The sequence below is a fragment of the Halichoerus grypus genome, chromosome 1 (assembly GCF_964656455.1).
Source record: "Halichoerus grypus chromosome 1, mHalGry1.hap1.1, whole genome shotgun sequence".
Taxonomy (NCBI): domain Eukaryota; kingdom Metazoa; phylum Chordata; class Mammalia; order Carnivora; family Phocidae; genus Halichoerus; species Halichoerus grypus.
The window spans coordinates 142,159,897-142,185,364 of NC_135712.1; the positions used below are offsets into that span (position 1 = coordinate 142,159,897).

The 25,468-nt window shown below is 39.2% G+C and overlaps 1 long non-coding RNA gene across 2 annotated transcripts in view; it reads left to right on the forward strand.

The window, feature by feature from the left end:
- The window catches only part of LOC144379971 (uncharacterized), a 165,372-nt gene that overhangs the window by 9,332 nt on the left and 130,572 nt on the right, over positions 1 to 25,468 (forward strand). The window lies entirely within an intron of this gene.

A 25,468-nucleotide genomic window follows, 5' to 3' on the forward strand; every position in this document is an offset into this window, starting at 1 on the left:
CCTCACAGAAAAGATCAAGGAAAGAAAACAGACCAATGGTCCTGCACATAGAATTGTATTATTGAGAGAAAGTGCCTGTAGCTCTTTGTTGCTCTCTGTAAAGAATGAAAGGAAAGATGGGAACCCACCTGAAAAAGACAGTTGGAACACAGAGTCAGTGACAAATTTCCTCGTAATTGCAAATACATATATCTATATTAAATATCAAATACATATATATGTATATATATATATATATTTAAAACTTTCTCACAAAGGTTATTGCTACAAACCAGTAAGCCTGAGTCTAGGACCCCCCTCATACAAATAATTCCTATAACAGAGGCATTTATTTATTTATGTATTTATTTATTTATTTATATTATTGAGGTACAGTTAACAAACAGTGTTAATTAGTTTCAGGTGTAAAACATAGTGACTCGGCAATCTTGTACATTACTCAGTGCTTACCATGATAAGTACAGTCACCATTTGTCACCATGCCACCTTATTACAATATTATTAACTATATTCCCTATGCTGTACTTTTCATCTTTTCATCCTGGTGACTTATTTATTTTATAACTGAAAGTCTCTACCTGTAATCTCCTTCGTCTTTTTGCCCACCCACCCCCACCTTCCCTCTGGCAACCACCAGTTTGTTTTCTGTATTTAGGTCTCTTTGAGAGATCATTTTTAATTAAATTGCTTGTAAGTGCCCCTTAGAGTTTCTTAGCAAAACCCTGAGTGCCTCAACCAACACTTACAAATTCCCAGGTTACTTAAAACAAGAAATGTAGGTCTGGTGTTTGAAAAATATTTCAAATTCTCTCTCTCTCTCTCTCTCCCTCACACACACACACACACACACACACACTATATCTCGAGTGCACAGAGTGATCCAAAATGTACCACCAGTCACCACCAGTGTAGCTCTTTCTCCTGCCATGTAAGAGGAATTTAGATTATTTTTTTTAAGTCACTGTTTGGATCCAGAAAGGCTTTTCTTTTTGGTCTCAAGAAACACAATAATCAATTCCTTTAAGAGAGAAAAATGTGTTTTTCCCAAATATGTTGCACAGAAAAGATAAGGCGGCTTCTCCCTAGGGAGATGGGAAGAACAAACAGTGTTGTCAACACAGGAAGGCTGCTGCAGAGGTGGACACATCCCCCTGCCACCCTGATTAGAGAAAGCCAGGAAGTAAAGGGCTGTTTACTTGGGAACTGCCATGAGAACCAGGCTGCAGCCCCCACCCCAAGGGGGGAAGGGGAGAAACAGCCCAATCTGGGAAAGGCTGTGATCCCAACAGAGCATTCTTCTCCCATCCTCTGCAGGGCGATTTGTTTCTGAACCTCAGACTGGGGTGCCAAGGAAGAAGCCACCATGCCTGCCCTCCCCAGGACAGAACTGGGAAGAGGGCCAGAGGAACCTGACAAGGATTTAGGATGGGAAGAAGAACTCTAAGACTCTTACTTGTCTTGACTTGACTGTCTCTAGGGAAAAATGAGCTCGGGTGGATAATCTACATGTCACATGGATGTTGTGTCAATTTAGCTAAGCAGGAACTTGGTTTATCAGGATTCCTTCCTTTGCATAATCCCACGTTAGCATGGGCCATGAGAAACATACATGGTGGCATTTGGAAATCAAGCATAAATCATATTATTTTAAAGCTCTGAAGGTCAGTGCATGTGCAAGTGGGCATGGGCAGAAGAAGCTGGGCACGCCGGTCCCTTGGGTCCCCACAGATGGCCCCCTCCGGGTGCCCAGTGCCCAAGCCAGCGCATGCTTACTTAGCACCATGATGAAGCACACATTTCTCCGGCAGGTCACTCACATCATTGAAGTTGGTGGCTTCGAGAGACAGTTTGTCCTTGAAGGTTTCAGATCGTCCTCCTGCATTTGTTTGTCTTTTTTTTTTTCTCTTCTGCTTCACATCTGTCTTTCCTTCTCCACCGCCTGCCCTGCTGACTTCAGACTCCAGCTTAAGCGTTAGAGACAACAGCCGTACATCAACCCCTTAACCACCACCCCTAACTGTGAAAGGTTACATTTCTGTAAAAAGATAGTTTATTCTTTATCACTTCTAGTGGTTCTCTTTCTCTGGTCAAGCTCTGCCTGATACCATCTAAATTCCAGGAGAGAATTTGCCAGTGTTCTTGGTGTTGGGGTTGACATAGTTATTTACCAGATGATTTGATATAAGGCAAAATGGAGCTCTTGAGGTTTCTGATAAAATTAACTCATGAAAACATAATTGTAAAGTTGAAGAATGGGACAAGAGCAGATGGCAATAAACACCATTCTAAAGCAATGAAACCGACAGCTGAAAACCTTGAGAATTCTGGATTAGATAATGTTTCAAGGAATATTTGTTCATTTTATATGCATAGACCTCTATATATTTACATATACACATATAAGTGTATATACTCATAGAGAGTTAGAAAAACAACATGTTAGCTAGCAAACACCTCCATGGGACTCACTTCTGTAAATAAGCATGAATTGATAGGCTGCCAAAGGGATACTGAAAGTGAACCTTTATTCCAGGCTGGTTTGGAGAAAATAACATTGCTCTCTGTAACCATGAGAAATAAAAATGATTGGCTACAGTGTTTCATATATTACTTCTTTACACTTCAACTCATTTCCAAAAGTGCTTGAGGTAGCTTGCAAAATATGTACACTAAAATAAAATAAAATAAAATAAAATAAAATCAGCCGATGATGAAAGTGGAACACCGGAAAAATAGAACTTGAACTATAAAACAGAGCTGGTCTAACCTGAATTCAGGAAAATGTTCAAATTTAAAAGAATATAAGCAATTAATTCTTGTGCAGTTGAGTATAACAGGCATCAGCAGCATGAAGACCTGAAAAACTAATGTAGTGTTAAACTAAATTAATCAAGATTTAGTATCCTGTATGTGGAAACTGATTATTTAATTTTACCCTATACTAATCAGGTCCTTTCTAAAGTATTTATTCAATTTATGGTTCCAGATCCTAAAAGATTTAGACAATCAGGAAAATGTTCAGTCAAGATTAACAAAACAGTGAAAAGACTTAAAAAAAAAATGCCTTGGGAAGAATGGTTAAAGGACCTGAGTAGTTATAACCTAAAGAAGAAGGATTTTATGAGACAGAATAACTGTTTTCAATACAAAGGACTCCCATGTAAAATAGGGCACAATTCAAATATATTGCCTGGGGATAAATATAATCAAGAGTTAAAAGTAGAGAAAATAAATATATGCTGAATGTAATATTCATATCTATACAAATGTAAATATGAAATAAAATGTTTTGAGTGGTTTGGAGCCGAGGTCTTCAAGGAAGTAAGGCTCCTCCTTGTTGGGGATGTCCCCAAGAAGAGGCAAACACTGGGCGTGAGGCTGGAAAGAGATGATGTCAACAGTCATTTCCTGTCTTAATCCATATCATAAACACCATCCCAGGACTGGTAGTACATGCTTTTTCCAAAAATCAGAGGTCAAGTCCTTGCAGTTTAAGAAACAGAACAGAGACCTAAACTGTGAATACTTGGACACTTTGTTCATTTTCCTGGGGAGCTGACATGTAAAAAATAGCCATACCTGAGACACACCTATTACTCAGTGATACCCTGCCCACTCTCCTTGATTGCTGCTTCTAGATTTTATAATCTTTCCAATCTCCCTCCTGGGATTATAAACCAGAGGTTACAGGAACCAGTTCCAGCCTACAGATAGATGTTTAACCCTACATGGAGTTTAAAGTTTTAAAATTAGTTTTCAACATTTAAAAACAAGGAAAATTCACATGAAATGCCAGACTGAAAACTGGTCTTGAAAAATAAAAAGATCTGGAACTACTGAGCCCTCTTTCCTGCATGACATTGTCATGACCAAAGCTGAAGTTTATTTCCCCTCTTTAGTGAAACCTAGGTCTCCTGTTTGCCACCATTCTTCATTGTCTCCTGCATTTACGTTATCTATCTGGCCCTTGTTGAATTTGCAATCCTTGCCATGTATTCTGAGCACACTGACTGTTAGACACTTTTTTTTTATTTGACTGGGAAACTTTTAGTAAATGTTTATATATATTCTTAAGAATGTCTTAGCTGAGTTCCCTAGAGATTAGAGCCTGAGGCAAGGATTAAGTGCTGGTGCTTTTTTGGGGACATGCAAACCTAGGGCCACAAGAGTACAAAAAGAAGAAAGTGAGAGAGGAAATCAGAGGAATCAATTGCTAGGAGATGTAGAATGTCGCTTGGCACAGCACTGCACTTGGCCAGTGCGAACACTCAGCCCAGTGGGATGTCTCAGAACAGTTTGTAGAAGAAACTGTGTTACCATGGACAGATTGATTGTCTCCCTCCCATCTACTGGTTCCCACTGGTCCAAGTTTGCCCCATTGGAAATTAACCTCTCTATGCTTCTGGGTTGCATGATTGAGCCCCTTCCATGGCTTCTGTGATGTCAGATTTACACCCTGAAGTGCAGGTTTTTCACCCTTTTGCAAAACAGGAGGAGGAGACAAAAGTTCCCGGTGTACAACTGGTGAGGCTAGCTGTCCAGTAGCAGCCAAGGGCAGTGCAAGTAGGTGCTCAGCCCCCGGTGCTGGAACTTGCCACGGACAGGTCTGAATGGAATCAGTCAGCCACGGGGGCAAAGCAAGTGAATGAGAGGCATTGGTCATGATGTTGATGGAGTCGAAGGCAGGGGTCAGCCAACTATGGCCTGCAGTTCCAATCTGGCCTGCCACTTGTTTTTACAGCCCACGAGCTAAACATGATTTTACACTTTTTAAATGGTTAAAAAAAAAATCAAAGGGAGAATAATATTTCACAACATATGCAAATTATGTGAAATCCCACAATCAGTGGCCATAAATAAAGTTTTATTGGAACACAGACACAGTCATTCGTTATGGATTGCTTATGTCTGCTCTCATACAACAGAGACTGCACAGCCTGCAGACCAGAAAATATTTACCCAGAGGCCTTTCGGAAAATGTCTGCCAATCTCTGGTCTAAGGAAGCCCATTTAGTGTATCAGAATCAAGAAGCAAAATGGAACATTCTTGGCAAAATGCAATAGGGCTATAATTACTCAAAAATTATGTTAAAAGCTACTACTATTTACTCATGCCTACTTATATTTCTTATAATTGTGAATATAATTGCACTCCCATGTGCCATCCAAAGAGCTTTCCGTGGTTAATGTCCCATGATCTATTTATGGAATCACCTACAAAAAGACAAAACAACTTCTCTGGTTTTAACCCAAAGAGCAATAGAGTAACTCTCTTCCAGATGAAAATAATCTCAGAGCATTATTCAGACATACAACAGAGCAAGAAAGAGAGGTGATATTATTAATTAAGTTTCTAATTCAAGTTGCATGTTCTGAATTTAAAAATCCTACTTGGGAAAAAAAAAAAAAGATGGGCACACCCAGAGAAGCCACAGCCCCGAGCACGTTCTTCTGCGTACATTAGCGGGCACACGATTTCCTGGGGTTATCCTTTGAGATGAGTTGAAGGTCACAGAGTAACAACGCAGTGCCAGGAGAGAGGATATGCAGCCACACCAATAATAGAACCAATTTTGCTGACAGCTAGAACCACAGAAGCAGTCTCTGTGACTGACTAAGAACTCCAGACAAAGAAAGATTTTGAGCATTTAGAGGATATCTTTTATTTGGGGATTAACGAAATGCTGCTAACTTATTCACTCAAAAAGCATCCGCTAACAGCCTATTATGTACGAGGTGCTAGGTGCCATGCTAAGGATACTCACACAAACAGGACACAGTGTCTGCCCTGGCACTTGGGATGGGATCAACCGACACTCCAGCCCCCATGACCTGGATGCTGTAAACTATGCTCTCGCTCCCAGAATAGCCCTCTCCAGGGACCTGGGCTCCCAGTGGAACAGCATCTAACTATTCTTGGCTCCCCTTCCCAAGACGAGCCTGACCTTTCATGCAGCTGGAGAGCGTGAGTGGCTAGAGTCATGCAAGCCTCTCCCAGGATATGCACCCCCAAGCCAAGCTTCTGCAGGGCTGGGCTCCAGGAGGCCTCCTCTGCACTGTCAGCCTAGTTTAGGATAACCAAGCATTCTTCTGATCTGTTTAAATGTGGATTTTCCTTGGGAGTCTTAGAGGACCTTGGGATGTGAAGCACATTTATGTGCTTTAGGAGCACTGAGCTTCTTCCTTTCAGATGACACCGACTAGGCCCGGGGAAGGGTCTCTTTGAAACAGCCACTTGACCATGCTCTGTGCATATGATAAAAAATGTTCTCAATACTGACTCCTAAGAAACAGGGTTTTTAAAGGTAGTTCGACATGAGGCAGCGTGGGGTAGAAGAACACACATACGTGCTCTTTGATTACTTTCCACCATTTTTGGTCATTACACGTACATCCTTAATTTATACAGTTTTGCCCTACAGGAGAGCTGTATTTCTAGGTGAACTAGAGTAAGAATTCCGTCGCTTGAATGCACTGAAAGCAGTTTATCTTGTTATTTAGTAATCTTAAAAAAGTTATGGTCATGACATTGTGGAAAAGGCAAAACTATGGGGACAGTAGAAAGATCAGTGGTTGCCAGGGGTTAGGGAGGAGGGGGGATAAATAGGCAAAGCACAGAGGAGTTTTAGGGTAGTGAAAAGAATCTGCATGAGAGTGTGATGGTGGATAGATGCCATTGTACGTGCGTCCAAACCCATAAGATATACAACACCAAGAGTGATCTTCATGTAAACTTTGGAATTTGGGGTGATGATGACGTGTCAGTGTAAGGTCATCAATTATAATAAATGCACCACTAGGAGAGTGCGGTGGTAGGGAGTGCAAGGGAAAATCTCTGTACTCTCCATTACGCTGGGAACCTAAAACTGCTCTAAAATATTAATAATAAAAAAAGTCTTTAGGAAAATGGTGGTAACAGAGAACGCTTGATGATATTGAAGAAATGTAAACAGATGTTTCCACGTAGAAATATAAGAACAAAATCTTTCTAGGAAACAAAGTCTTTGCCTTCAACTGTGCATTGGTGTCCTGTGTGTAACTGGACAAGTTGTGGCCATCTTGTGCTTTAGTGTCCTTGTTTCTAAAACGACAAGGTAGGACAAGGCTACTTGTCTGTGAATTTTTGAAAGCTAGAAGAGCATAAAAATGTAACTTATTTTTCATTTAATTTATTGAGCTTAATCCAGCTTTAATCTGCTATGACTGGTCTTTTATGTGAGTCCAGAATAATTTAGGCTAAGCTAGATTGTTCTTTCAGTTGACCTGCTGGCTCACCTGCTAGACTCAACTCTTGTCTTTCTGCATGTCTGTCTTCCCTCCCCTCTGTGCTTCCCTGTAGTCCCAGCTCACCAGGCTTCTGCCCCATCCAGATACAGAATTTCAGAGAAGGCCACAATCTTGAGCCTAAAGAAAGCATTTTGAGGAAAACATTTCCTGGTGTTTTGCAAGGATTCTACACACATTCTGCATCCTGCTGAGTTAAGCTTTATCACACAAACCCCTGGGAACAGGAGGACCCTGAGAGGAGAATGGGAGAAGCATCATTCTTTCCCACATCATGCTATGAGTGTTAGAGGCTTCACATGAGCCTTTAGGAGAACATGGAAGTAAAAACCTAACCATATTTACAACTGATTCCTATTTTATACCAAGGGGTAGGCTCTAAACAATAAGACAAAAATCATGTGTAGTCAAAATAACAGTAGAATATACCCAAGACTTCTCATAGCTTCTAGTATTGTATAAATTTAACAGATGCCCTCCACCCCACCCCTTTTTTACCCAGCACTGAAAAAAAAAAAAAATCATTCTTTCTTTAGTTGAATGCCAGAGTAGACAACTGTCTTGTATTTAGGGGCGGGGATATATATAAATATGTATATTATTTTTAAAAGCAGAATCATAACAGTACAACAATATGTTCACACTATGGGATGTGTGCTTACCCTGGGTCTTACACTTATTCAGTGGAATGGCAAGGGAAAAATAAGCTGTTTTCCTCATTTTTTTCTTTCTTTGCTGACCTCCAATAGTTGGGGTTTTGTGTTAAATGTTTGCATTATGGCACTTTCTTGTATCTTTAGGAAATCCAACATCTAGCCTCATCAGAGTCAGTGCACAGAATCAACTGGAAGGGAATGTGTCCGGGGCACCTTAGAGTAGGCAGGACCTTCACAGGATGATAGGTTCCAAGAAAGGGAGAAAGAGGTTGTTGAGGCAGGAGATGATCAACGATGGGTGCTGGGCTCATGCTTTGAGGGAGCATAGGTCACCGCTTCAGAAGGTCTGGCTTTGGATACGAGAAGCTGTGACACTGGGCCTGGAGTAGAGCAGGAGGGTCCCTAACCCCAGAGGACAGTAAGTATGAGAGATGGGCAGTCCCCCGTGGCTTCACAGCGCATCCTTAAGTGAATTAGAACAAGGTACTCCTTTGGCAGACAGCCCTGCCCCAAGGCGCACAGCTTGGCACCAGCTTATGGACTGAACTCCTGCCGCACGCCCCCCCACCCCTGCCCAGCACTTTTGTATAGCACTCAGTCTGTACAACACAGTGGGCCAGATGATGAAAGCCACACCAAAGGGGGAGTGATGGTCAAGATCTGTCTTAATCCTCCCACTTTGTGAAACCAAGTCCGTCTCAGGGCTTGGGGCGTGTCTGCAGGTGGGGGCTGCAGAACTTGGAGGAAGGCAGCCAGGTCTCATTCTGTGCGCTGGGCTCCAGAACAATCCTTTAATCCCACCAACAATCCCTGCAACAAGAAACACTGATTCTCCTTTAATTTAATTAGAGGACTGTTTTCTCATGAGCATTCTGCCTGATTTATGAATACCTATTGTTCAACATGTAATTGCGTATTCAGCACTGCTCAATGGAAGCAGGACCACATGGGCTTGTGCTGCTTGCTTTACATTTTTAAAACCTTTTATTTAAGTGTATATGATTTGTTTTATTATGATGCATAGAATCAAGGCATTCCGGGAGGCACTCTGTGGGTATGTGTTATTTTTGATAGTTGTTAAGACACATGGAGAAGACTGCGCCAAGCCAGAGAGTACCCCGCCAGGCTGACTCAAAAGTCTTGCAATTTGGAGTCATGACCAGGCTAAGGCTGAGTCTCCAAGATGCCCTCAACCTTCAGACATTTACCCAATGAACAGTAGATCCGTTTTGAATGAATGAAAGACTGAATCGCACTTTCAAGGATTTACTACCATACAGCAGCAAACAGATACTTTTTTCCCCAGATATCTTGATGTTCTCTGGATACCCACATGCATTTTAGAGAAAACTTTGCAGGTGTGGGGAAAACTGTACAAGCACTACCATGGGGCCAGTTCATTTCAGTGGCCTTCACTGTGGCATTAGGAACTGCAACTATGACACGCAGGCACGTGTGAGCTCAAATGAAAGTTCTAGCGTCATCGTTTGATGTTTAATGCCATGCATTCGTCTCATCGTAACTTTATGATTTCTACCATCTTCCGTCATTAACTCCCTCCTTTCCCCCCCACCCCCGTCCTTCAGCCAAAAGGAACTCCTTACTCACTCTTCCCCACTCAGAGCCAGGCTGTTCCACACCCTTGCCTTTGGCTGTGTTGTTTTTTCTGCCTCATCTCTGTTCCCAAGGCAACGAGAATGACAAAAATGTCCAGTAGGCTAAGACTTATTTACAATTGCAACCCTGCATTTAATAGACATGAAGTAAGAGTGTTGGCCACACCCTAGTATGATCACCATCTTCTCCTCTCGGAGAGCAAAATATTCAAATATACATTTACTCTTTCTCAACAGCTCTTTACCTGGCAGCTCTTATGTCCTAGACATTGTTCTGAGTACTGGAGATAGAGCACTAAACACAAACTAAAACCCCTTCATTCACGAAGGGTCCCAGATAAATCTCTTAACTGTTTTACTCTCAGAAATACATTTGGTTCCCCATTATAACTCAAAAAAAAAATACATAAAGTTACACAATTAGCCTGAAATTATTCCATTAATAGCTGGAAACTATTTATAGTTCGTATTCTATTCATATATATATATATATATATATATTTTAGACAAAGAGGGTGTTTGCACAATGTTCTCCAAAGTTCTAGTTGAATAGTTAACATTGTTTTACATTGTCTGTAGGATAATTGCATACACTTTTAGTTCAAAAAAAAAGTTTTGATTTTAAAAACTGAGTTTTAGAATATTTTTCAATATTTAAAATTTTAAATTAAAGTTTTCATGCCAGTTTTTTAATAAAACACATATACAGGAAAGTACACAGAACATAATTGTGAATTTCAATGAATCACATGATGAATTTCTCAGAGCAAACACCCATGTTACCATCACTCCGATGTAGAAAGAGAATATTACTGACACCCCCAGAAATATTGCTTGTCTTTTATCAGTCAAAACATCGACCCTTCTCCCCAAAGTTAACCATGATCCTAACTTCTAATACTCTTGTTAAGTTTTTATATTTTTACATGTCTGGCTTCTTTCTTTGACACAACATGATATTTGTAAGATTCACCCATATTATGGTATGTGGCTGTAGGCCATTGTATGAATATGCCACAATTGGTTTACCTATTGTACTCTTAATGAAATTTTTTACCTTACTCTAACACTTAATTATATAGAATTCCTCTTTCAAACTTGAAATCTACATGAAGACCCATTTTCATCATTTTATTCATATTCTAGTATCTTGATTACATCAATCAAAAAATGAGCCTCTTTGACTCTGGTATGTCAATTATGCCTCTGTACTTAAAATGAAATCATGTAAGTATGGTGTGTGTATGGATTTTAACTACCCTAGATAAGATACTTTGCCAATCATTTTCCCTAAACATAGTAAATTTTCTTCAGCACCTCATCCTATACTTCTCAAAAGTTTATTCTCATGCTAGAGTAAGTAGTTCAGACTGATTTGAAATATACTTCCATCCGAAAAGGGGTCCCATTTGTGGTTTCTAAACATCATCGATTCTCATCCTCTCTTTTCGAGACCTGCTCTTGCTGAATAGAGGATCACTAACATTCCACATGTGTTCTGTTTTTATAAAGTTACCGTCTATAGATCAGCTTTTGTTAAATGGATTTTTGCCTGGTCAGCACTCAGCAGGAGGGAAAAAAAAAAAAAAGTCACCTCAACAGGCTAATGATGAAACACAGGATGGTCATTAGCCAGCCATGCCTGCCAAGGGGATTTATGAGATCTATTTACAAAGAAGTTGGTCATTGCCTCTTGGTGTCTTCTTTATGAAGCCCCCTTAGGAGAAGTCCTTGTCAGAGCTTTGTTCCAAAATCAGCTCTACTTTCCCTGAGCAATTAGTCTGTTTTTATCTTAAAGAGCTTAAAAATGTTTAAGTATGGTTTTCAGAATATGCAAAGCCAGATTTATGACTCAAAGGTGCATTTTTCATCTATCCCTGCTTACATCTTAACCTCATTTTATGTTCTCTCTTCTTTTGCCTATTTTTTTTTCTTTTACCCAATTTTTAACTTGTAATATTGTGTGGCATTGTTACCTGAAATAATATCTGAAACAAAGTAGAGTAGATTGTTACTAACACATGAATTGTGTCTATTACTGGTTTGGTTACTGACTGTTCTTATGATTGAGAAACACCACTATTTTGATCAGAACACACATATGAGGAATGGAAAAGCCATACTATTTGTCAAATTTATCATGGTCTTTTGGGTTTAAAACATGCTATAATTATTTTCTAAATTTATCACAATCTTTCAAATTTTAAAATTCCATTTTTCCCCTTTGAGGGATTACTTGATAACTTAGGAGAAAAATTACTGAGAAGCAGTTTTTCTAGAAACAGTTTAATGCTTCTGCCTATCATACCATATTATTGTCTGATACAGAAAGATCTTTAAGATATTCTATTTAAAAAGGAAAAATGGGACCCTATATTTTTATTACCTTGAATAAGCATAAAATATCTCAAGGAAAATACACAAGTAACTGGTAACAGGGGTTACCTCTTTGGGGATTGGTAACTGAGTGAATGGAAGAAGAGATAAGGGTGAAATATTTCACTGATTTTGTATTTTTTTAAGAGTTTATTTATTTATTTATTTGACAGAGAGCGAGCACAAACAGGGGGAGCAGCAGAGGGAGAGGGAGAAGCAGGCTCCCCACTGAGCAGGGAGCCTGGTGTGGGTCTTGATCCCAGGACCCTGAGATCATGACCCGAACTGAAGGCAGACGCTTAACCAACTGAGCCACCCAGGCGTCCTTCACTGACTTTGTAGTTAATTGAGTTTTGGTACAGGTTGACATGTTACAAAATCAAAAACTTAAATAAACAAACAAAAAAAATCATACATGAAAAAGTTTTCAAAACAAAAGCACCTCTACCCCAATAAAACAAAGACATTTATCGTAAGACAGTTATTTTTATATGCAGTGTTTTTATATAGTAACGATAATGAGGGTTGAGAAGTAAATTAAATGCAATTATGTCAATATGCCAAAAATCTACTAATAGAGTAAATTTATCTGTGTATATGTATGTGTGTGTGTGTGTGTAATTTTACTATGCTCTTCAAAGGGAAGGGGACAAATTTGCTGCTGGCCATTATGGAACAAGTAGGACTAGACTGAGCACCATAAAAACTAGAAAACTGGAAAAAATATATGTAACATCTTTTAAACATTGGGCTACAGGACATGGTCCTTGAGATAAAGAAACTAATGAAGGGAGCCCTAGAGTCACTCCAGGTTTCTGCCTCAAAGCATATTCCAGACCACAGTGCAGGAAGGGAAACCCAAGTCTATTGTGGCATTTCAACTGTTCTAAGGAAACAGAGATCAGAGTCCAGGGAGGCTGGGGCAGCTGCAATCTGTGGAACAGAATGGAAAGGAGGAAGTTATGCAGAGAAATAGCTCCAGAGATCAACATTAGGGTCTTTAGTGTGTTGCTGAATTGAGCCACATAATGTAGGATAAAAACCCATGAGGCTGGGAAAAATGATTGAAGATGTATAAACTGATCATTTTCCAGAGATCTCACGGAGCTGGCGGAAGTTTGCATTCTGGTAAGCCAATGGGGAGAGTCCTCAGTGAACACCAGGGCATTCAGTAGAGACCCAAGCAGAGTAAACAATATGGAAATAGGACTAAACCAGTCCTAGAGTTAAAGCTACTTGAAGCCAGCTCTGTCCTATAGAACTTGCTACATTTATGGAAATGGGTTGCATTTGTGTTGTGCAAGACACTTGCCACAAGACACATGTGGCTTCTGAGTACTCAAAATGTGGTTAGTATGACTAAGGAAATTAACTTTTGTCTTTAGCATTAACTAACAAATTTAAATAGCCACATGTGGCTAATAGCTGCATGTTGCCCACAACTTTAGACTCACTATAGCAACATTAAAAAACTTGAAAACAAGCTTCAGAAGGATCAAGCTGATTCTAAAGTAACTTAACTGCCTTTGAGACTAAAGTCTAACACTCTTTTAAAAAACAAAACAAGGGGCGTCTGCGTGGCTCCGTCAGTTAAGCATACATATGACTCTTGGTCTCAGCTCAGGTCTCAGTCTCAAGGTTGTGAGTCAGACCCTGCATTGGGTTCCATGCTGAGTGTGGAGCCTACATTAAAGGGGAAAAAAAAGAAAAAAAAAAAAAAGAAAATGAAAACAAAGTATTCGATCCTTGCTCAACTATGTGACAAATAGCAGGCCTTGGAAGTAACAGTGTTTGACCTCTAAGGTTAGATCAGAAAGACATGGGAGCGTCTATCTTAGTCTCTTAAACCTCACTAAGAAAAGCCATCTACCATGTTGGGGAAACTGAGCACCCCCCCTTCGCCCAAAGCTAGCACCAACTTACCAGCCATGTGGGTGGGCTATGTTGGAAACAGATCCTCTGACCCCTGTCACTCCATCAGATGATTGCAGCATCAGAGACTTCTAACCACAACCTGATGAAAAAGTCTGAACCAGAACCAGTCAAGCCACTCCTGAATTCCTGGATGGCAGACACCATTAGAGGTATAAAAAATATACCATTGCTGTTTTAAGCCACTATGTTTGAAGACGTTTTTACAAACACAGTATTAGATAACTAAGGCGACTGGGAATTATTTAATAACCATAAATTTGACAATCTAAATGAAAAAATACAAATTCCTCCAAACATACAAATTATCACAACAGACACAAGAAAAAGTAGAATATATGAATCGCTTGATATCTATTAAAGAAATGGAATTTGTAATTACAATGTTCCCACAGAGAAATTCCAGGCTCTGATGACTCACTTCACTGTTGAATTCTATAAAAGTGTTAAGAGAAAAGAAAATTATGTGACTTCCCCCAACTCTTCTAGAAAATAGAGGAGGAAAAAACATATCTAAACTTATTCTACAAGGCCAGCATAACTCAGATACCATATCCAGGAAAGACATTAAAGAAAAGAAAGCCACAGACTAATATTCCTCATGAACATAAACTCAAATATCCCTAAGAAAATATTAGCAAATTGAATCCATTTATAAATAGAATAATACATCATGACCAAGTGAATTTTTCTCAGGAATACAAAATTGGATTAACATTTAAAAATCAATTAATGGAAAATGTTCTGAAATTAGATATCAGTAATGGTTGCAAAACCTAATGAATATACTAAAAATCACTGAATTGTATACTTGAAGATGATGAACTTTAATGGTATGTGAATTATATCTCAATAAAGCTATTATAAAACTTTCAATTAGTGTAAATCATCAAATTAACAGAAAAAGAAAGAAAACTCATGATTATCTTAAAAGATGAATAAGAAGTATTTAACAAAATTCATCTCCCAGTCATGATAAAAACTCAGAGAAAGCTACAATTAAAAGCTCAACCTGATAAAGAAAATCTAAGAAAACAAACTACAGATAACATCATCCTTGAAGGTGAAATGCTGAATGCTTTCTTCCTAAGATCAGGAACAAGGCAAGGATATCCACTCTTGCCATTTCTATTCATCATTGTGCTAGAGATCATAGATAAGGCAAGAAAAATAAATAAAAGGACAAAGCAAAACTGTCTTTATCTACTGACAACATGATGGTCTATAGAAAAAGCCCTAATATAATCTAAAAAAAAAAAAAGCTATGATAACTAATGAGTTTAGCTATTCTGCAAAATAAAAAAACAACTCACAAAAATCTATGGATTTTTATATATTAACAATGAACAACAACTGGAAATTGAAATTGAAAAATAAAACAATTTTGTTTACAACAGCAGAGACACCCACTTTTAGCCAAGATGGAATAACAGGGACCAGATGTACCCTTCTGCCTGAAACAATTTTTTTTAAAAAAGGACAAAATACATGAAACAAAAGTTTTCAAGATACTAGACATCAGATAAAGAAGGCCGGTGATTCCTGAGAGACAGAAAACAAATGAGATGAGTCATCCAATTGCTTCATCTTATTGTCACGAGACAGTTTCCAGGCTGTGGTGAAGGGGGCCAGGGGAGCGGTCCCCAGGGAAAGGACTCCCTGAGTTGAGGAGATGGACTTAGGCATCCAGAAGGATCACGGCAGACAGAATTAACCAACAGCCTACTGGAGAAGAGATACACAGAGAGAATGCGGGATTTCTGCAGGGAATGTAACAGAATACTGCTCAGTGCATGAATGGGAGTAAACTGCCAGAACCCGGGAAAGAGCCACAGAAAGAATTAGAGGTAATAATTCCCAGCACTCACACAGGTCTAGAAACTGTTCCAGTTCCCACCCGCCGGAGTGGAAACCCTCCTGGCTCGTGGGGCATGGGGTAGATGACCAATGGGTCTTGGCTCAGTAGTGCCCAACAAAACTTGAAAGTAAGACTCTAAAAGATCAAACTGTTTCCAAGCAACTTCACTGCGCTCCTAGTGCCAAGCTGAAGGATATTTATAGGAATACAAAAATATCCAGCTCCAACAACACAAGTTTTACAGCAGCAGAAGGTCAGTAAAGAATTACCAGGGATAACATAAAATAACATAAGGGAGCACTATGCAGCTGTAGAAAATGTAAAGATGAGGAAAATCTCTGAAATAATATGGAGTGATTTCCAAGACATAGCTTTAAGTGAAAAAAACGCTAAGCCCTCAAAAATTGTCTACAGTATGTTACACTTTTTTTTTTTTAATTTTATTTATTTATTTGTCAGAGAGAGAGAGCACAAGCAGGGGGAGAGGCAGGCAGAGGGAGAAACAGGTTCCCCGCTGAGCAAGGAACCCGATGCGGGACTCAATCCCAGGACCCTGAGATCATGACCCAAGTGGAAGGCAGCTGCTCAACCGACAGAGTCACGCAGGCTCCCAGTATGTTACACTTTATATAAGAAAGGAATATAAGATCATACACCTGTATCTTTGTCTAACAATGATTCTCTATTGGCTACATTCCTGAAGAAGGAATTCTGGGAAGATAAACTGGAGACTAAGAAAATGGATAGCCACAGGAGTTTGTGGGAAGATGTTGCGAATAAAGAGATGAGGGACTAGGGTAACAGGGTTGAAGGAAGAGTGCTACTTCCTTGAATATAACTTTTGATCTAACTCTGACTCTTAAAACCACAGTGATATTTCATACATCCTTCACATACCCCCAAATTAAATAATTAAAAGCAATCAGGACATTAGGGTAACTCAAAATGGAATACAAACACTAACAAATGAACCTGACTCTATTACAAATAAATAACGTACCCACACCTAAGGGCATGGGAAGAAACGAACTGTCCAAAGTAGCTCTGGAAACCTGTGTCTTGACTGGATACCCTAAGGCTAAAGACAAAAATTACTATACATAAAAATTATAATCTAGTTAGTAACTAATTTTTTGCTTTTGTTTTTAAATAAGGATAATGCCTAGCAGTTTTGAAATTATGTTTATAGTGAAAAAAAGTGAATAGATCATAGATAATGAGAGCCAGGGTTTCTTAATGTTAGAAAAAGGATTTATAAATAGGGAAAAAGGGAGGCCTAAAATAAACTCCACGGTAGATAGAGATAGCAGTATTAACTCATGATATTTTTTTTTAGTATTAACTCATGATTTTTAATAAATGTCTATATAGAGACAAAGTATGAATGTACATATGGATTAGTATACATACATAAAATGACTAGCTCTGTTTGCTTGAAGGTCAGAGCAATGACAGCCCAATAACAATGAGACTACCTAACACCCAGGTACAGGCTCTAAACACTACATTCAAATAAAAGGAACCAAGGCTCCTTCAAGAAGGGATTAATTCTAGGGCTGGAGAATCATAAATATAAAGTGAACCAGGAAAAATAAATAAATAAATAAGTAAGTAAGTAAATAAATAAATAAATAAAATAAAGTGAACCAGGAACATCATGTGGGACCAGAAAGTAAGAAAATGTTCAAAAAGTTGGGGGGAGTCTTGATAAAAGAACACAGGAGTCCACCTGAAGAAGGCCTTAATGGCCCAAACTGGAAAAATGATAGCAACAAAATTTTAGGAACAAATCTGGATTTTAATCCATGAACAAACATCCATGAGTCCCTAATGATATAGATAGATAATGAAATAAGTAAGGAAATACAGAAAAAGAGAGAGTTCTTCCTCACAATAGTATTCAAATTAATACATGGAGAAAGGAGGAAAGAATCATTATTACAGAAACACCATACAAATAAATGATGCAGACAAGATTTTGGTAATGTTGGTTGCTATTCACCCCAGTATAATTTACACACAATAAAATGCTCCATTTTATGTATATGGCTCAATGACTTTTGACAAAGATATACACCTACGTAGCCATCACAAAAATCATGATTTGGAATACCTCTATCATGTGAAAAAGTTCCCAGCATGCCCTTTGCAGTTAATCTGTCCCATCCCTGGGTCAAGACAGCCACTAATCTGCTCTCTGTCACTGCACATTAGTTTGGCTTTCTCTAGAATTTTATATTATATTACTCTAAAAGCATTCTAACCTAAACTGTAAAGTCGATCAACAAACTCTAAAGAGATAATACAAAGGTTTTCTTGGTTTTTTTTATGTTCTCTGAAAACATACCATATAATATCTAGGTGTCAAGCTGGACTTCATTTGGAACGAGATTCTCCCTGCATTAGTGAGGATCCAGAGAGGAAAAAACAGAACCTACGTCATGTTGTGCAACAGATGAAATTTAATATTGGACATATCAGCTGCTACCAGCCCTGGGGCTGGAAGGACAATAGGAGGAGATGCTATAGCACAGCTGGGTTGAAAACCCATCCAAGGCTAGAGTTGCCTGGAGAGACTGGAACCACGCAGGGAGGGCCGATTCTCCCCTCCCCCACCCTTCAGTCCCTCCAGTGTCTCCTGTTGGCTGAGCTTCGGCGGAAGCAGGTGGCAGAGGAGCCTGGGAAAGGTGGTGTGGTAGGAGCAGCCCCCTCAGTACTAGGTAAAGCAGGGGAAGGCCAGGAAGAGGGTTTCAGGGTGAACAGGCAAATGACCAGCCCCCTCCCAACGTGAAAGGCTTCTTTATCTTCCATTTGAAAAAAAACTAAAGGGAAAAATGGGCTGGTATGGAAGGTTTGAGGTTCTAAATATTTTATCTTGACCTTTGCAAGTAAGGTGAAAGGGGACAAGTCATTTCATTTCAAAACACCTCCCTGGGGTGTTTTGTAAAATAATGAAAATATGCCAAGAACTTATCACAGAACCAGTGCCAGATGAACACGAAGTAATCTCTATGCTTCAAATCTTACCTTGCAGGGTCATTCCATTTTGAGTAGAAAATGAAACAAATTGTAAGTGAAAAGAGAACAAATATTTTAACATCTGAGCATTCCTCTTTGTAAAATTAAATAAAGCAGAGAGACTGATAGAACAACAGCCAAGGCATTTATCTTTTAGAAACGTAAAGTATCACTAAGCAAATAATAAGCCAGAGAAAGCAAACATTCGTTTTCCTGCTATTTCAGGGTGTGATCCTAATTCCTTCAATTCAGCATATTTGTGAACTGCCTTGCCCTCTTTCCTGCATTCTCTCGAGTCTTCCGTCCTTGCAGGATGCTGTTCTTTCACACATGTTGTTCTTTCTTAATAAAGTAATAGCTGACACAATCTGCCCTCTACAGTGTAATTATGTTAGCCTGTTGTTATTGATTTTGTTGCTAAGGTCTGAGAATCTGCTAAAGCTCCACAGAGGGAGTAGTAGGAAGTGGGGGAGGGAAGAGCAGCATGTTCTTATAATTTTCCCATAAACCAGATGTTTTCTTTAACTCTTACATCTTTAAAATATTTTCTCTTGAGAGCAAAAAAAAAAAGCATTAGAACAAGTTTCAGATGCCAATTCTTATTTTCTCAGCATACCACAAGTACACACCCAGATAACTGAGTGTGCAGAATTCATGCCTGTGTGTACTTGTGTATCTGCTCCTCATTTGATAAGCTACACATGTAATGCAAGTAAAACCTGTCTCTTCAGTCAACTAGATACACTTCTCATTTCCTGGTAATTCTGTTTCAAGCGCTATTGCTGTATTAATGCACCACCTTAACTTAGTGGGGTAAAACAACAATTTTATTATTACGCAGGTTTTATCGGTTGAGAATATGGCTACGACTCAGGGCAGGCTATCACCTGGGTTCAGCTGGGATGGTCCATCCAGAATATCACCTCTCCAAGCATGGCAGTTTCTGGGTAGTTCTATTTCCATAGCAATTGGTTTCTCCCAGAACAAGGGTCCCAAGAGAACCAGAATGTTAAGTGGCCCTTTATGATCTAGCTTTAGAAGTCCTGTAACTTCATATCCTCTGTATTCTATCACAGTGGCTCTCAACCAGGGACAATTTTGTTCCCCACAGAAAGTTTTGAAACTACTTTTAGTTTGTACAACTGGGGGAAGGTGGGAGACGGACTAGAAGCATCTAATGCCTCAAGCCCCGGGTGCTGCTAAATACTCTATAATGCACAGGATAGCCCCCAACAGCAAAGAATCTACAGTCCAAAGTGCCAACAGTGGTGAGTTTGAGAAACCCTGCTTCATTGGTGAGGCAACCACAGCCTGCCAGAGTGAAGGAGAGGGATCATGGGGCCCGATTCTCAATGAGAGGAGAGTCAAAAAATTTGTGGAGAGTTTTATTTTTATTTTTTTAAAGATTTTATTTATTTAGTTGACAGAGAGATAGAGAAAGAGCACAAGTAGGCAGAGTGGCAGGCAGAAGCAGGCTCCTCACTGAGTAGGGAGCCCAAACTTGGGCTTGATCCCGAGCCGAAGACAGATGCTCAACTGACTGAGCCACCCAGGTGCCCCTGTTGGCAGTTTTAAAAACTGCCACAAAGTCGTTAGTTTACTTTTTTTCTAACTGAGAGACCAAGTTTTCTAGCAATTCGATGCATTGGAGGTAAATTCTAAAATGAGAGAAGAAAGCTGACATCGGCTCAAAGCCAGGTAAATGCAAATGCAAATTCCTAGATCAAGTGACACAGCCAAACAGGGGAGCCTAGGTGGGGCTATCATTTCTATGATTTAATGTTTGCTCTTTTTTTTAAGAAAAAGATTTTATTTATTTGAGAGTGAGAGAGAGCACAAGCAGGGGGAATGGCAGGCAGATGGAGAGGGAGAGGCAGACTCCCTGATGAGCAAGGAGCCCGAAGCGGGGCTCCATCCCAGGCCCCTGGGATCATGGCCTGAGCCGAAGGCAGATGCTTAACTGACTGAGCCACCCCAGCGCCCTGACATTATATGCTTTTGACTTTCATGTTTCTGTCTTTTCACTTGTTCCAATATTGTCCAGCCTTAGATGAATGCTATTTTTAGACATTAGTGTGGTTATATTTAAACATAATTTCAAGCCAACCTGACTGAAATGTAGAGCACATTTTTAAGCCCCAGGGCTCCAGGAGAGGAAAATAGCATCGTTGGATGGCAGGGGGACATGTGTCCCAGACGTCAGCAGTCCGATGTCTCTCAGTCCCTTCTTGTTGAGGAATGGCTGGCTCAGCGAGGAGAGAGCCTCCCTTGAGACTGTTCCTAGAACCAGGGTAATGTGTGTGGGCAGCATCAGTTGGAGGCAGCGGATGCCATGGAGCCTGCTGACTGGTTTCATATCATGGGAAATAAAAGTGTAAGAAAGCTAATTGATGGGGCGCCTGGGTGGCTCAGTCGGTTAGGTGTCCGACTCGATCTCAACTCAGGTCTTGATCTCAGGGTGGTGAGTTCCAGCCACGTGATGGGCTCCATGCTGGGTGTGGAGCATACTTAAAAAAGAAAAAAGAGAGAGAGAGAGAGCTAATCGCACCAACAGCTTTGCTTTTTTGTTGTTTTCCTTTTACTGTTTTCTAAAAAATGTGTACAGACATTCCTTTATTTGTTCTAACCATCCTAACCATCTTTCCTACTGTCTTCAGGTAAAGCACCTGACTTCTTATCTCATTTTCCTCAGATGATAAAAGAGGGAGATAATCTGGTTTCATTCCAGTATTCATCAGATATTTCTGGAGCAACTCCTCTGTTCCATGGTCTGAACTGAGTATTATAGAGTGTAAGAGTGGACAGAGAGACCCAAACTCACTGACGGAACCTAGGGGGCCCCAATGTGGTCTAGTGGGTGATAAGCCCAACTGATACTTATATATAATAATATATGTATTATATCAGATGTATAACTCAAACATAAATACATATTTGTATGAATTACAAATGAGGAAAGAACCTATCAACGCTAAAAGTGTCCAGAAGCCTTTCTGGAGTCAAACAAATCTAAATCAAGAGGGAATTAGATGCAAAACAGTTGGGGTGAAGTAGGGAGTGGGGAGAAAGCAAAGTAGATAAAGTCCCCTTTTTAGGTTCAACATTGTTTTCTTTGTTTTTTGGTCTATTATTGGATTTTCTACCTGTTTGTATACGAATGTAAGATGGTAGACAGAAATTCATAAATCTTTATACAAAAGTGGCAAGTAATTTAGAAAGGCTGTGGAGTATTTGCTCCGTACACCTTTATTTTTCTGCATGTGGATATGTGCCATTATAATATTACATCCGTTTTATCCGTTTTGCCCTATTTAGACACCCCAGGAAAAGTTCATTTTAACCCTCTTCATTTCAGGTGTTTTGTTTTTTTATTTGTTTGTTTGTTTTTAAGATCAACCTTAGATCACGCTCACCAGTGACCTAAGGTGTTCCTTTAACCAAGCTCCTGAAGCTGACCTCATGTGGTAAACAGTTAGCTATCACTTCTAACAGCTTCATATTTGCCTCAAAAAAGCCACAAAGCTGCTTTAATTTTCATCTCTGGATAGTCTCCTGAATAACAAACACATTTGCTAGGAATGTGAACAATGGTAAGTTTGCTAATTGCCTTCACTATTCAAACACTGCCTGATTGAACTGGGCTTTGTTTTCCAGCAAAATGGATTCTCTACCTTTTTGCCATACTTAATAAGATGCTCCAAACTGGCTTGTTTGTAATGCCAGTTATACGGAGACAGCCCTCCAAACTGCAGACATCAATGCTTTGTGGATCGTCCTAAAAGAGGGAAGGTTTTAAATGAGAAGGAAAGATACAATTTGACTCTAAAAATAATAATCAGGGTTTTCAAAATACCACTCTTTTCCTCTCCCCACCCAAGCAAGTAGAGTGAGAATCAGTAAGGGCCCAGTTAAAACCCAGTTTTGGGGGTCCACATGGTCTAGCCCAGTGCTATTCCTCTACACTCTCTCTCCCATGGTTGCTCACAGACCACAGTCTTTGATCTGAGCCCTGAGCTCCCACCACATTCTCACCTCTTCCCCCTCTCTAATTTTTATTTTTATCCTCCTGACTTCTGTTCTCATTTTTTGCTCCATATTTTGCCCTTAACTCAAGTTTTCAACTTGATTGATTACAATGTAATCATAGCTATAGATTCGGCTTCATGACTATCAAATCTTCAGTTCTAGGTCCCAAAGCTCATGGCTTCAGACTCCTTACAGTACTCATTATTTGACCCCCAGGATTCCTGTTCTTAAGACTGCCTCAACCAAGGATAGAGCCTTAATGTGTCTCGTGTGGACCCCAAAAGTGGAAATTTATCTGGAAAGAATATAATGCCCTGGTTAAGATTGCGGAACGTAGAGACAGACGTACTTGGATTTAAATATCAGCTCTGTGAATTACCAGTTATATGACATTTACACGTTTAGTTACAATCCTTTAGATTTAATTTCTTCATTAAGTGTTGATGTTGATAGTATCTACCTCCTGGGTTTGTAAGAACTAAATAAGATAAAAATAGAAAATGATTATCCTATAGGCAAATAGATATCATTATTAATGTCATTATTAGCATTATTGGTAGCACCATATAAGCAATAATGAATTATAATAAAGGGATTTTAAAATTATCTTATGTTTTTTATAAATCCCACAGTGGTAATCACATTAGTATCACCTCCTAGAGGGTGCATGCTCAGTAGACACAAGCAGACTGATTTGATGTGTTCATAGTTAGTGAGGTCATTTCAAACTGGGAAAACAATTTTTGGTGCTGACACAAATTGTGGCTACTTAAGATTGTATCTGAGGTGGAAACAATACCATTACTTAACAATTCTCTTTGTTGTAGGGGTTTCACAAATATTTCATTGAAAGTACAAATGAGGAAATCATCATTTAATAAAAAATTCAAATTCCATTGTCTACCTTTACAATCATACACCTTCCCCTAAATCAGCAAGTCTCAAACTTAAATTTGCTTCAGGATTCCTAGGACCTGTCCCCAGATGGATAGGTGTGTCATGAGCCAAGAATCTGCATTTTTAACAAGTACCCCATATTATTCTTATTATGGTGCTGCCCTGACCTCAAACTTGAGGACAGTTAATTTGAATAGAAAAGGTCAGGAAAAAAAAGTCTTAAACTCATTTGTTATTATTTTTAATTGAGATATAATTGACTTATAATGCTATATTAATTTCAGGTGTATGATATAATTCAATATTTGCATATACTGTGAAATAAACAGCACAGCAAGTCTGGTTAATATCTATGACTATACGTAGTTACAAACTTTTTTCCTTGTGTTGATATCTTTTAAGATCTACTCTCCTAGCGACTTTCAAATATGCACATCAGTTTTACTAACCAAAGTCACCACCCTATATATTACATCCCATCATTTGTTTTACAACTGGAAGCTTAGACCTTTTGACCCCCTTCACTCACCCCATACCCACCTCTGGGAACCACGAATCTATTTTGTTATATATGTTTGATTATTTAAAAAAGCATGTTTGATTACAAAGTTCTGCAACTGAATTATCTTAGTAATTGCTGCAGTCTCTATTTGTTCTCCCCATGTAGATAAGCAAAAGCTGGCCAATGGCAGAAAGAGGTATTTTGTTGCTTCCCTTCATGAGTTAGTTTAAAAAGTCATTTTTGACTTAAACAAAGTGTTGCTATGACCTCCTTGGGCTTGTGTCATATCTAAGTCATGGGTCAGAATGGCAGTCCCTGTCAGGAATGAGGCCCACGTGTTTCCCAATCCATACCATTTCCTGCTGTTATATCCCAACTGCATGTCCAAATCCCATACTCAGAACCAGGGTATTATCTACAATGTAGCATCCTACTCTATGCAATTGGCTTCCTTATGTAACAACCTGAAATAAAGAAAAATGTGTCTCCACAAATTCAGAGAAAAGTTTTCTGTTTTGGGCAACAAATAGGCCCCAAGGAGGAAAAAAAAAAAAAAAATGAGCAAGAGGCTAATCTGTGTCCACAGTCCATATTTTAAGAACTTAATTAATTTGTTAGACACTTTGTCTATGATACTAAATTCTCTAGAGGCCACCAGCTATACATGTAGTGTATATCAGTGCGCTAAGGAATCTTCTGGAGCCTTACTGAATGGTAGGAATAAAGCAGAAGCTTAGTCTTAGATGAAGCAGAGATAAATTTAGGAAGGAGTTAATAATATTTTTCTTTTTTGGTGCCTCAGCCAAAAGATGCCCTAAAATATAAAAAAGAGTAGATCCCACAAATGGGAAATGTATGGAGATGATCTCATCCTGGGTCTCCTAGGGAGGTCACATTTCCAAAAAAATGTTCCTAAGAGGTAGGACTATATATAGTAAGTAGGTTAAAGCAAAAAGACGCAGGCCCGTCTCATTTAGCCCTGAGGATTTGTTTGAGCTGAGTGAATAAAGGCTATCAGTGCTACTGTGATGTAATCCTTATGTAGATGAATTTCTACATGCTGAATTTATTACATATGTAATTATATGCTCATTGATGGATGTCTTTCTTATCTGGGGATTAGCTGGTATTATTCAAGTGGAGGCACAGCCAGACCTAGAGCATAACCCACATTCTCCTGATATTTACCTGCCAGAATGTAATGATCTTTAATTTTTAATATCTAGCAAGCACACTGGTCACTGGAATAATACCATGTTTTTTGTTTTTTCCTACCTTTGGAAAGCAAACCATTTTCTGTGAA